Raw genomic sequence first — 13,436 nt, 5'->3', positions numbered from 1 at the left:
ACCACGAGATCAAGGAGGCTAAACCCTAGAAGCTAGCCTATGGTATGATTGTTGTATATGGAGTTGATTGCCTACGGACTACAACCCTCCGATTTATATAGACACCGGATAGGGTTAGGGTTACATAGAGTCGGTTACAATGGTAGGAGATCTTGAATATCCGCATCGCCAAGCTTGCCTTCCACGCCAAGGAAAGTCCCATCCGGACACGGGACGAAGTCTTCAATCTTGTATCTTCATAGTCTAGGAGTCCGGCTGAAGGTATAGTCCGGCTAACCGAACACCCCCTAATCCAGGACTCCCTCAGTAGCCCCTGAACCAGGCTTCAATGACGACGAGTCCGGCGCGCAAATTGTCTTCGGCATTGCAAGGCGGGTTCCTCCTCCAAGTCCTTCATAGAAGATTGTAAACACCAAGAGTAGTGTCCGGCTCTGCAAAATAAGTTTCCACATATTGCCATAGAGAGAATAATATTAACACAAATCAAATCTGCTGACGTATTCCGCAGTGCGTCATCACACTACGGCCAAGTCCTTTACTCGAATCGTTTTTACTTTTCCACCTCAGCATGTTTTGCGAGGCGGTTTCCTTGGCACGTCTTGTCAAAGTAGAGATCGTGTACCCCCTTTACGGGATTCTCATCAATACGGATGTGGGTAACCCCACCACGCCATTTATCACGGCGCTTGGGAGGCAAGCGAGTTTTACTAGGCTGGTGGGGACGCACAACCGCATCCGCCCATATAAGGGGATAAGGATCCACCTTTTTACCTACGCCTTCTTCCTCCTTTGCCTATCCATCTCTTGCGCACTTGAGCTCCAGCGCCCAAGCCCGCACTTCCCACCTCAACCTTCTCCAGCAATGTCTGGAGCGGGAGGCAAGTGGATGGTCTCCTCCGCTATGGAGGGCCAAGTCAAGAAGCTAAGGAAGGCCGGATACCTGTCTAAGGACATCGCGCACCGGCTTCCCGAAAAGGGGCAGCTTCTCCCCACCCCAAGGCCCCATGAGAGGGTAGTATTTCTTCCCCACTTCCTCCGCGGACTGGGTTTTCCACTCCACCCATTTGTCCGGGGGCTCATGTTCTACTATGGCCTGGATTTCCACGATCTGGCCCCGAACTTCATCCTCAACATCTCGGCGTTTATCGTCGTGTGCGAGGCTTTCCTCCGCGTCCGCCCTCATTTCGGCCTCTGGCTCAAGACCTTCAACGTCAAGCCCAAGGTGGTGCGCGGCAGCCAGGCGGAGTGCGGAGGCGCCATGGCGGGCAAGATGGCCAACGTCCTATGGTTCGAGGGCTCTTTTGTGGAGACCCTAAAGGGGTGGCAATCCGGGTGGTTTTACATCACCGAGCCACGCGATCCGAACTGGATCGCAGCCCCCGAGTTCCGATCCGGACCCCCCACGTGGCTTATGTCCTGGAAAGAGACAGGCCTGTCGTGGGGTGACGAAAAAGAAGTGACCGGATTGCAAACATGCATCCAGTCACTGGTGAACAAGCCAATCCAGCTTGTTAATGTAATCCAGGTTATGCTCGTCCGCCGGATCCTCCCGTGCCAACAACGGGATTTTAATCTATGGGAGTTCGACCCGGCGCAGCACCAAACCCTTAGCAGGCTCTTCGACACAACGTACGATGATGCTTGGAAGGTGCTATTCAAGGGCGCCGAGGCTCCCGCATCCGCTTCCGAGGACCGCGGATACAGCTTGCAGCGTCACGCTAGCGAGGTAAGCTATCTTCACCTTTTACAGGATGTTTGGCTTTTTTCATAGTTTAACTCTATGCGGCATCTAAACTCCCTTACCTTTGACAGGCTTGGCGGGCGATATCCGGACCGATTAACTGTCCGGCTCCGCTGCCCGAAGACCCAGTCCTAGCTCTACTAGTGAAGCTGCTGGCTCCGGCGCCTTATGTAGTGCCGGAAAAGAAGGCCAAGAAGAAGAAGACCACGGGGACTCGAAAGAGTGCCCATAATGTGGTGGTGTCGGACTCGTCATCCGACGAGTCCGAGGCGCCCTCCTCCCGCGAAAACGAGGAGGAGGAAGAAGAAAACTCTCCCCCCCCAGCGGAGGGAGGAGAGAAGAGGAAGGCCGCCCCAACGGGGGAGGCCGAGGGGTCTAGGAAAAGGAAGACCCCTCCGCCAGACTACGCCCCCAACGCCGAAGAGGGCAAAGAGGAGTGGCCAAACAGGGCCAAGCGTCCGGCGAAATCGTAAGTTCGGATATCAGAATAACTCATGATGTTCCTTTGTTGCATAGCTTTCCCTAATGTCGAATGTAATTATGCAGTCCGCCCCGGGCTGAATTCGACGAATCGTCGGGCGGCTCCCTGGACTCATCGGACGTGAACTCAGTTCCGCCCGCTGTCTTCCCTCGCACTGCAGACGACGCCGAAGTGGCGTCGCGACAAGCTCCGGGGTAGGAGGAGGTGGTCCCGGAGGAGCCGCAAGGCAACCTCCCGGACTCCAGGAGTGAAGGGGATAAGGCCCCCCAGGGCTCCAAGTCCGGCTTTGTGCCGGACACCGCGCTGGAATCTTCCACAGTTCCGGACCGCGGTAGGCAAACTCCTTCCAAGAGGAGCAAGCCTTCTGAGCCGGCGGCCTCCGTCCAACCGGAGGTGCCGGACAATCTGCTGGAGGTGCTTGACGGCGCCTCCATCGACGAGGGGCACTGTACTATTATGAGTACGGTGATCCAGAAGGTTCAGTCCGCCAAGAGCGGACTGACTGAAGCTTGCGCTAGCTTTCTAACAGGCTTCGAGGTAAGTAAAAATATGTAAAAATATTACCGCATAGACAGTAGCCCCTGATGCTCTGTTTGGCGTTCGGAAAGAAAAGCCGAATAGAGGATCTATTAAATTTCGCAGGAGTCTAACAGAAAGAGTCAATATGCGTATGCAGGCTTCGCTGCTATCCACCGCCGCACTGACTGCGGAGGTGGGTGTCTTGAAGCAGGACCTTGAGCGGACCGAGCAAGAGCTCGGCCTTGCCAAGTGGCAGCTCGAGGAGAAAGAAGGTAAGAAATACCTTACAGAAAAAGTGCCTATAAAAAGACGTGATTGCAAAAGAAAACAGGATTGTACTGCTTATTGTAGGGGCCATGACTCAGGTGGCGACCCTTAAGCAGTCGCTGTCTGAGGCCGAAAAGAAAACGGCCGCGGAGCGCACCGAGCGAGATAGACTTGGGGCTCAAGTCGGCGAGGTGCGGCAAGAGCTTCAGGCTCTCATGAAAAAACATGAGTTTAGAGCTTGAGTCAAAGGCGCAAGCATCGGAGCTCGCGACGGCCCTTGAGACTGCCAAGTCTGCCAAGGCCGAAGCCCAAAAGGCCCTCCAAGAGTTGGAGGAGATGAGGAAGATAGTAGCGGGTAAGGCATTCTTCATGCAAAGCAGAAATATAAAAGTAAACTACTTGTTACTTACCCGAATCCGGAGCTCTCCAGGGGCATTCACAGATCTTCCCCGCAGCGTATCCGCTGCCGCCGCATTCTACCGAGCTGAAGAGGGCAGCTCGACGGAGAAGGTGTTCTGGTCTCAGTATTCTGAGGCCGGACACCCTGTGCCTTTGAGCGACCAGCTGAAACAGCTGGTCGAGCTCCACAAGGCGACCGAACAGGCCATGAAGGGCTTCATAGTTCGGCTGTGGCCCGGAGAGGCCCTACCTGGGAGCTATTTCGGGCTGGTGCGGCGGCTGGTGGAGGCCTGTCCGAGGCTCGAGGTCATCAAGCGTTCTGTCTGCATCGAAGGTGCCCGTCGGGCCCTTGCCCGTGCAAAGGTGCACTGGGGTAAGCTGGACGGTGAGAAGCTTGTGAAGGACGGGCCGCCGCCGGGGAAGGAGCATCGCAAGCCCGAGAACTACTACAAGGATGTTCTTGCAGGTGCACGCCTTGTGGCGGATGAATGTACCAAGGATGTGATTTTTGAATGAACTCGCTCGTGTTTATCCTGTGCGCTGAAAACTTGTTCATATGCGCTAAGCAATGCTTATTGAATTTAAAATATTACTTTCTGTGTGGCCGTTTATCAAAAAATTGAGAGATGGCCAGTCGTCGGCTTCTGCCCCCATGCCACTAGTGCTGGGGTGTTCGGGATAAACCTGAGCGCTCTTTTTCCCATAGTTGGGTCCTTCGAGGGAGGCGCTCAGCACAACGAACCAGGCAATTGGACTATAATGCTTGAACACTCTCACTTAGCCATAGAACTCTATAATTTTAAATTTCGGCGAAGCCCCTAGTTCGGAAGACCGAGTTTGGGGCGCTATCCACGCCTTGGCCGGACAAAGCCAGCTCCTCGCTCGAAGCGGCATAAGTCTTTAGGGACTCGAAAAACCTCTCGAACAGCGACCGGTCTCTCACCTCATCATGACAGTCAGTTTTAGCTTTCTCCACTGAGGTGCTTAACCCAGCTGAAGCGGGGCACAATCGCAGTGGTTCTCCTAGTGATACCATAGCCAATAGAGCGGAACGTAAGGCACCAAAACATAGGAGCCGGGCAAACCCAACTATTGACCCAAATCATGATTCAGAGCCGATGCATATAGTGCTATAAGTTCGGGGTGCCGCACTTGTGAAAGTGTACGGACTTCTCACACCATTATGAGGGGTACTGAAGCCCCTGGCGCGTTTGCCGTACCATGGTGTACGGGTGCAATCATGTCATTAATAAACATAAATGTGAAAAGAAGATAATGCAAAAAATAGACAAGAAGCTAAGCATTGTTTATAGAGAGGCTATTTATCAAAGCCGAACGATACAAATAGTGCGGTAAGCAAAAGATATTGGACTATTCAGTATGTCCTGACCAGGGGCAGGCCGCGGCATTGTATTTAAAACAGGTATACCGCTCGTAACAGAGACCACCTAGGAGTTCCATAGTGCGGCATGGCTTGTCTGCCTCCCTGGATCTTGCATCGTTTGTGCGGCAGTCGAATTGCCGAACAGGTCGTCCGAAGTATGGAGTCCTGAAAGTAAGAAAAAATTAAAAAAGAATCCGGCAGCCCCTAGTACATTTTAAGCCGTATTTTGGGCGTGCCGTTATTGTGCCCCTTCCCCTGTGCCCATGGTATTTCAAGGGCGTAGTTATGTACGCGAGGTACTGGTTTCGCTATGTCGCGAAAGCTGGGGTTGGGGCCGCATTGCTACGCTTGCTCAGAGTGTGCCAGGCGGTCCTGCTGTGGGTTACTCCGGGCGGGCTTGGCAGTGTCTGGCTTTTTAATGGCCGGACTGGAGATTTGCCTGAGAAGGCTACTTTGTACCTCCGCTGCGAGAGCCGCCGTATGCTCCTCCGTACGGAGGGAGCGTTCAGTGTTTCCGTTGACCGTAATTACTCCTCGAGGGCCTGGCATCTTGAGCTTGAGATATGCGTAGTGCGGCACCGCCTTGAACTTTGCGAATGCGGTTCGTCCGAGCAGGGCGTGATAGCCACTGCGAAACGGGACTATATCGAAGATTAACTCTTCGCTTCGGAAATTGTCCGGGGATCCGAAGACCACATCAAGTGTTACTGAGCCTGTACAGTTGGCTTCTACACCCGGTATAACGCCTTTAAAGGTCGTTCTTGTGGGCTTAATCCTTGAGGGATCTATGCCCATTTTCCGCACTGTATCTTGATAAAGCAGGTTCAGGCTACTGCCGCCGTCCATGAGGACTCTTGTGAGATGAAATCCGTCGATGATTGGGTCGAGAACCAATGCGGCGAAGCCGCCATGATGGATGCTAGTTGGATGGTCCCTTCGATCAAAAGTGATCGGGCAGGAGGACCATGGGTTGAACTTTGGGGCGACTGGCTCCATCGTGTATACGTCCCGTAGCGCACGCTTCCGCTCCCACTTGGGAATGTGGGTTGCGTATATCATGTTCACCGTCTGCACTTGTGGGGGAAAGCCCTTCTGTCCATTGTTGTTCGGCGGCTTGGGCTCCTCGTCGTCGCTGTGCAGCCCCTTGTCTCTGTTTTCGGCCCTTAACTTGCCTGCCTGCTTGAACACCCAACAATCACTGTTAGTGTGATTGGCTGGCCTTTCGGGGGTGCCATGTATCTGGCACAAGCGATCGAGTATTCGGTCCAAACTGGACGGGCCCTGAGTATTCTTTTTGAATGGCTTTTTCCGCTGACCGGATTTATAGCCTTTGAATCCGGCATTGACTACCGTGTCTTCATTGTTGTCGCTGTTAACGCGGCGCTTTTTCTTATTCCGACGTGTCCTGCCACTTTTGTCCTTGGTATCCGAATTACCAGGGTTCTTTGATAAGTTGTTACTGCGAGCTAGCCAGCTGTCTTCTCCCGCGCAAAAGCGGGTCATGAGTGTCGTGAGGGCTGCCATGGATTTCGGCTTTTCCTGCCCCAGGTGTCGGGCAAGCCACTCGTCGCGGATGTTATGCTTGAAGGCTGCTAGGGCCTCTGCATCCGGACAGTCGGCTATCTGGTTTTTCTTTGTTAGGAACCGTGTCCAGAATTGTCTGGCCGATTCCTCTGGCTGCTGAATTATGTGGCTTAAGTCGTCGGCATCCGGCGGTCGCACGTAAGTGCCCTGGAAGTTGTCAAGGAATGCGGCTTCCAGGTCCTCCCAAGAACCGATTGAGTCTGCCGGCAAGCTGTTAAGCCAATGCCGGGCTGGTCCTTTAAGTTTGAGCGGGAGGTATTTGATGGCGTGTAGATCATCGCCGCGTGCCATGTGGATGTGAAGGAGATAATCCTCGATCCATACCGCCGGATCTGTTGTGCCATCGTATGATTCGATGTTTATGGGTTTGAAACCCTCTGGGATTTTATGATCCATTACTTCATTCGTGAAGCATAGCGGGTGTGCGGCGCCTCTGTACTGGGCTATATCACGATGCAACTCGGAAGAGCTATGTCTGTTGTGTTTGGCCCGGCCGGATTTGTTGTATCCGGAGTGAAGATCATTGTCACATGCCATAGGGCACCTGCGCGATCCGTAGATCGATCTTGTTTGTCTTGCCTTATCCTCCAGTATGTCTCGCAGGTCGGGCGCATTTTCCCGTGCCTTAGTTGAGCGGCGTCGGGGCATGGCTTGGGTGGAGGGCAGAGAGGCCTCTCTGTCGCGGCCGTGAGGTGGCCGGTCTGCCATGTCATGCGCTGGTGATGTAGGTGCTTCCTCCTCTGATCGGGGTAGCGGCCTGCGCTTTGGGTAACTCTTGGAGGGGCGTTCGAGTTCATACTCTTCGGCCGCAAGGACTTCAGTCCATCTGTCAGCTAGCAAATCTTGGGCAGCTCTAAGTTGTTGCCGCTTTTTCTTGAGGCTGCTTGCCGTGGCTAAAAGCCTGCGTTTAAAACGCTCTTGTTCGGCCGGGTCTGATGGTATGACGAATTCGTCGTCATCGAGGCTTGCCTCGTCTTCGGAGGGAGGCGTATAGTTATCATCCTCGACCTCTCGGTCTGCCGCTCTCTCATGATGGCTGGCTTTTCCATCTTCCAGTGCCGAATCTTGCTGAGGTGGGTGTTCTTCGGCGTTATCCGGGGTAGTATTATCTCCCGTGCCGGAACCACTGTTTTTTCTTTGGCGGGATTTAGAGCGGCGCCGCTGACGCCGGCGCTTTGGCTGTTTCTTGGGGGCGTCATCCCCCATTGTTCCATCGCCATCTCCATCTTTTGGAGTATCCACCATATATATGTCATATGACGAGGTGGCCTTCCAGCGCCCTACAGGTGCTAGTTCCTGTTCGTCTCCTACATCGTCGTCCATGCCGTCGATGTCTTCGGAGCTGAAATCAAGCATGTCGGTTAGATCGTCGATAGTGGCTACAAAGTGGGTGGTGGGTGGGGTTTGAATTTCCTCATCGTCCGTATCCCACCCTCGCTGACCGTAGTCCGGCCAGGGCTCTCCTGATAAAGAGAGAGACTTAAGAGAATTTAGGATGTCGCCAAAAGGCGAATGCTGAAAGATGTCTGTGGTGGTGAATCCATTATCGGCGCCCAATCGGATTCGATTGGCAGGCGCGCGGGGGGTTTGGAGTCCGGGGAGGAGTTCGGATCCTCGGAGTCACGGGTCGTGCAGAGTGTGGGGCTAGCGTTCGTCTTGATCGCTTTCGAGATCGCAGCCCCCGAGGTGACGTCCAACCTCTCATCCTCGATTGGCACAATAGGCTCCGAGTTAGGGGTCGGAACCGATGCGTGTGCGGCCTCCAGGACACTGTCTGGGGGCAGAGCTAGATCATGCCCCTCGAGATAGTGCGGCGCGCTTGGCCGTGGCTCGAGCCCGTCGAAGATCAAGTCTCCGCGGATGTCAGCCGTGTAGTTTAAGCTTCCAAACCTGACTTGATGGCCAGGGGCGTAGCTTTTGATCTGCTCTAGGTGGCCGAGCGAATTGGCCCGCAGAGCGAAGCCGCCGAAGACGAAGATCTGTCCGGGGAGCAAAGTCTCACCCTGGACCGCATCGTTGTTGATGATCAAAGGAGCCATCGGGCCTAAAGGCGACGACATAGAGGAACTCTCAATGAAAGCACCAATGTCGGTGTCAAAACCGGCGGATCTCAGGTAGTGGGTCCCGAACTGTGCGTCTAGGCCGGATGGTAACAGGAGGCAAGGAACACGATGTTTTACCAAGGTTCGGGCCCTCTTGATGGAGGTAAAACCCTACGTCCTGATTGATTAATATTGATGATATGGGTATTACAAGAGTAGATCTACCACGAGATCAAGGAGGCTAAACCCTAGAAGCTAGCCTATGGTATGATTGTTGTATATGGAGTTGATTGCCTACGGACTACAACCCTCCGGTTTATATAGACACCGGATAGGGTTAGGGTTACATAGAGTCGGTTACAATGGTAGGAGATCTTGAATATCCGCATCGCCAAGCTTGCCTTCCACGCCAAGGAAAGTCCCATCCGGACACGGGACGAAGTCTTCAATCTTGTATCTTCATAGTCCAGGAGTCCGGCTGAAGGTATAGTCCGGCTACCCGAACACCCCCTAATCCAGGACTCCCTCAAATGCTTTATGTGATAGTTATATTGTTGAATTCATTCATTATGCTACTGAAAATTATTATGAGGGAGGAACATATGCTTGTAGGAATTGCAATAATACCAAGTTTCCTCTCTATGTGCTTAAAGTTTTGAAGTTATGCTTGTTTTGCTTTACTATGCTAGTTGATTCTTGTTCCCACAAGTTGTTTGATCACAAAATCCCCATGCATAGGAAGTGGGTTAGACTTAAATGTGCTATTCATATTCTTCATGATGCCCTCTTTATGTTTCAATTCTTATCCTTTATATGAGCATCATTGAAATCATCATGCCTAGCTAGGGGCGTTAAACGATAGCGCTTGTTGGGAGGCAACCCAACTTTATTTTTGTTCCTTGCTTTTTGTTCCTGTTTAGTAATAAATAATTCATATAGCCTATGTTTATATGTGGTTTTATGCTTTTAATTAGTGTTTGTGCCAAGTAGAACCGTTGGGAAGACTTGGGGAAAGTCTTGTTAAGCTTGCTGTAAAAAACAGAAACTTTAGCGCTCACGAGAATTGCTGCCATTTTTATTTGGAGAGTGATATTTAGTTAATTATTTTTGCATATGATTAATATATAAATTCCTCAGGTCCATCAATTTATTTGAGAATTTTATGAGTTCCAGAAGTATATGTTTGATCCAGATTACTACAGACTTTTCTGTTTTTGACAGATTCTGTTTTCGATGTGTTGTTTGCTTATTTTGATGAATCTATGAGTAGTATCAGAGGGTATGAACCATAGATAAGTTGTAATACAGTAGATATTACACAAATATAAATAAATAATGAGTTCATTACAGTACCTTGAAGTGGTGATTTATTTTCTTATACTAATGGAGCTTACGAGTTTTCTGTTAAGTTTTGTGTTGTGAAGTTTTTAAGTTTTGGGTAAGGATTCGATGGACTATGGAATAAGGAGTGGAAAGAGCCTAAGCTTGGGGATGCCCAAGGCACCCCAAGGTAATATTCAAGGATAGCCAAGAGCCTAAGCTTGGGGATGCCATGGAAGGCATCCCCTCTTTCGTCTTCGTTCATCGGTAACTTTACTTGGAGCTATATTTTTATTCACCACATGATATGTGTTTTGCTTGGAGCGTAAATTTATTTTGTTAGGATTTGCTTGCTGTTATTTAGAACAATGTTTTGCATCTTTTATTTCAATAAAAGTGGCATTGATAGCCTTTACTATGCCTATTTTAGAATTCCACATGTTGCTGTTTGAAAACAGAAAGTTTACCGCTGTTGCAATAATTCCCTAGAAAAGTCAGAATGTGATAAAATTTTGAAACCTTTTGAATATTAAGCTCCGATAAATTTAATACAGAGGGAATTTTATTTCATAATTTTTGGAGCTAGGGAAGTATGGATGTTGCTGCATTCTTTACAGACTATCCTGTTTAGGCAGATTGCTGTTATGTTTGCATTGTTTGCATATGTTTGCTTCTTTAATGATTCTATTTGAGGATAGGACTATTAAATATGCAGATGCCTTTAGTATGCAATGTTGAATAATAATTTTAGTGATTTGCTACAGTAGAGTATGATAAGGTTTTTGCAATGGTTTATACTAATTTATCTCATGAGTCCTTGTTGAGTTTTGTGTGGATGAAGCTTTTGAGATTTAGGGAGACCGTGATATGAGAGGAATTAAGGAGACACAAAAGCTCAAGCTTGGGGATGCCCAAGGCACCCCAAGATAATATTTCAAGAAGTCTCAAGCGTCTAAGCTTGGGGATGCCCCGGTTGGCATCCCACCTTTCTTCTTCAACAACTATCGGTTAGTTTCGGTTGATCCTAAGTTTTTGCTTCTTCACATGATGTTTGCCATTCTTAGAATGTCATTTTATTTTGCTTTGTTTGCTGTTTGAATAAAATACCAAGATCTGAAATTATTAAATGTTAGAGAGTCTTCACATAGTTGCATAATTATTCGACTACTCATTGATCTTCACTTATATCTTTCGGAGTAGTTTGTCATTTGCTCTAGTGCTTCACTTATACCTTTTAGAGCATGGTGGTAGTTTTATTTTGAAGAAATAGATGAACTCTCATGCTTCACTTATATTATATTGAGAGTCTTAAATAGCATGGTAATTTTCTTAAAATCCTAATATGCTAGGTATACAAGATTAATAATAAAATTCTCTTATGAGTGTTTTGAATACTAAGGGAAGTTTGATGCTTGATGATTGTTTTGAGACATGGAGGTAATAATATCAAAGTCGTGCTAGTTGAGTAGTTGTGAAATTGAGAAATGCTTGTGTTGAAGTTTGTAAGTCCCGCAGCATGCACATATGGTAAACATTGTGTCACAAATTTGAAACATGAGGTGTTATTTGATTGTCCTCCTTATGAGTGGCGGTCGGGGACGAGCGATGATTTTTTCCTACCAATCTATCCCCCTAGGAGCATGCGCGTAGTGTCGAGGTTTTTTGATGACTTGTAGATTTTTGCAATAAGTATGTGAGTTCTTTATGAGTAATGTTGAGTCCATGGATTATACGCACTCTCACCCTTCCATCATTGCTAGCCTCTTCGGTACCGTGCATTGCCCTTTCTCACATTGAGAGTTGGCGCAAACTTCGCCGATGCATCCAAACCCCGTGATATGATACGCTCTTTCACACATAAACCTCCTTATATCTTCCTCAAAACAGCCACCATACCTACCTATTATGACATTTCCATAGCCATTCCGAGATATATTGTCATGCAACTTTCCACCATACCATTCATCATGACACATTCATCATTGTCATATTGCTTTAGCATGATCATGTAGTTGACATAGTATTTGTGGCAAAGCCACCGTTCATAATTCTTTCATACATGCCACTCTTGATTCATTGCATATCCCGGTACACCGCCGGAGGCATTCATATAGAGTCATACTTTGTTCTAGTATCGAGTTGTAATCATTGAGTTGTAAAATAGAAGTGTGATGATCATCATCCAATAGAGCATTGTCCCAAAAAAAATAAAAAAAAGAGAAAGGCCAAAGAAAAAAAAGAAGGCCCAAAAAAATATAAATAAAAAAAATAAAAAAAATAAAAAGGGGCAATGCTACTATCCTTTTACCACACTTGTGCTTCAAAGTAGCACCGTAATCTTCATGATAGAGAGTCTCTTGTTTTGTCACTTTCATATACTAGTGGGAACTTTTCATTATAGAACTTGGCTTGTATATTCCAACAATGGGCCTCCTCAAGTGCCCTAGGTCTTCGTGAGCAAGCAAGTTGGATGCACACCCACTTAGTTTCTTTTGTTGAGCTTTCATAAATTTATAGCTCTAGAGCATCCGTTGCATGGCAATCCCTACTCCTTGCATCAACATCAATCGATGGGCATCTCCATAGCTCATTGATTACCCTCGTTGGTGTGAGACTTTCTCCTTTTTTGTCTTCTCCACATAACCCCCATCATCATATTCTATTCCACCCATAGTGCTATATCCATGGCTCACGCTCATATATTGCGTGAAGGTTTATAAAGTTTGAGATTACTAAAGTATGAAACAATTGCTTGGCTTGTCATTGGAGTTGTGCATGATGAGAGAATTCTTGTGTGACAAAAATGAAACATGACTAAACTATATGATTTTGTAGGGATGAACTTCCTTTGGCCATGTTATTTTGAGAAGACATAATTGCTTAGTTAGTATGCTTGAAGTATTATCATTTTTATGTCAATATGAACTTTTGTCTTGAATCTTTCGGATCTGAATATTCATACCACAATTAAGAAGAATTACATTGAAATTATGGCAACTAGCATTCCGCATCAAAAATCCTGTTTTTATCATTTACCTACTCGAGGACGAGCAAGAATTAAGCTTGGGGATGTTGATACGTCTCCAACGTATCTATAATTTTTGATTGCTCCATGCTATATTATCTACTATTTTGAATGTTTATGGGCTTTATTCTACACTTTTATATCATTTTTGGGACTAACCTATTAACCCAGAGCCCAGTGCCAGTTTCTGTTTTTTACCCTGTTTTAGGGTTTCGAAGAAAAGGAAAATCAAATGGAGTCCAATTGACCTGAAACTTCACGGAACTCATTTTTGGAAGGAAAGAAGCCCAGAAGACTTGGAGTGCATGTCGTGGGATCTGCGAGGAGGTCACGAGTCGTGGCCCCCCTGACATACTTCTTCCGCCTATATATCTCCATATACCCTAAAAACATCCGGGAACACAATAGATCGGGAGTTCCGCCGCCAGAAGCCTCTGTAGCCACCGAAAGCCAATCTAGACCCGTTCCGGCACCCTGCCGGAGGGGGCAATCCTTCTCCGGTGGCCATCTTCATCATCCCAGTGCTCTCCATGACGAGGAGGGAGTAGTTCTCCCTCGGGGCTAAGGGTATGTACCAGTAGCTATGTGTTTGATCTCTCTCTCTCTCTCGTGTTCTTGAGATGATACGATCTTGATGTATTGCGAGCTTTGCTATTATATTTGGATCCTATGAT

This window comes from Triticum urartu, chromosome 3A, assembly GCF_056163025.1.
Source record: "Triticum urartu cultivar PI428250 chromosome 3A, HENAU_Tu73, whole genome shotgun sequence".
NCBI lineage: Eukaryota > Viridiplantae > Streptophyta > Magnoliopsida > Poales > Poaceae > Triticum > Triticum urartu.
Note: the sequence above shows the minus strand (reverse complement) of the source record.